This window comes from Rattus norvegicus, chromosome 1 (assembly GCF_036323735.1).
Source record: "Rattus norvegicus strain BN/NHsdMcwi chromosome 1, GRCr8, whole genome shotgun sequence".
Taxonomy (NCBI): domain Eukaryota; kingdom Metazoa; phylum Chordata; class Mammalia; order Rodentia; family Muridae; genus Rattus; species Rattus norvegicus.
The window spans coordinates 236,511,862-236,512,573 of record NC_086019.1 but is presented as its reverse complement, the minus strand read 5'-3'; positions in this window follow the sequence as shown (position 1 = coordinate 236,512,573).

Sequence of the window (712 nt, the reverse complement as noted above, 5' to 3'; positions counted from 1 at the left end):
CACCCATGTCTTGCTGCTTCAGGTCCTGTCAGACAGAATCTCTACCCGGTCTTCATCTCTCACAGGCGTCTGCTGTTGTGTCCTGTCCCACGAAAGAATAGTGACCAATGCACACAGAACTACAACGATCACTGTCTCGGGGAGAGGGAAGGGGGGGGAAGGGGGTGATGAACTGAGAGATATAAATGGGAATCTGAAGGGAGTGCGAGGAGGGAAATGGGTTGATCCTATTTCAATGTATTCATACATGATAGTCTCAACCAACCAATAAACAAACAAACAAATAGATAAATAAAAGAAATTATAGAGGAAAGAAATGGTGATTTCATCTAGTGAATCCAGGCACGATGGAATCTACCATAATATCAACTAATCAGGAAGTTGGGCGGGAGGCTCTTAAGTTTGAGACCAGGCTGAGCAGTGTAACAAGACACGCACACGCACACACAATCTTACAATTCTGGTGTGCACACAATCTCATAATTCACAATACTGGTGTGTTATCGGTGCCCAAAATAGTTCATGGAGAGTTTTAAATTCAGAGCTATTCTGATGTGTGAGCTCTGTGGACATCAGTGCTCAGCCCGTGGAGTTTGAGGCCCCCTCAGAGCCGTGCCTCAGAAAACTGGGCCTCAAGCAATCCAGCCAGGCCCTTAGCACTCTGACTTTCAGACCTTTCCTTCTGGCTCTGTGTCATGAGGTTCATCGATAA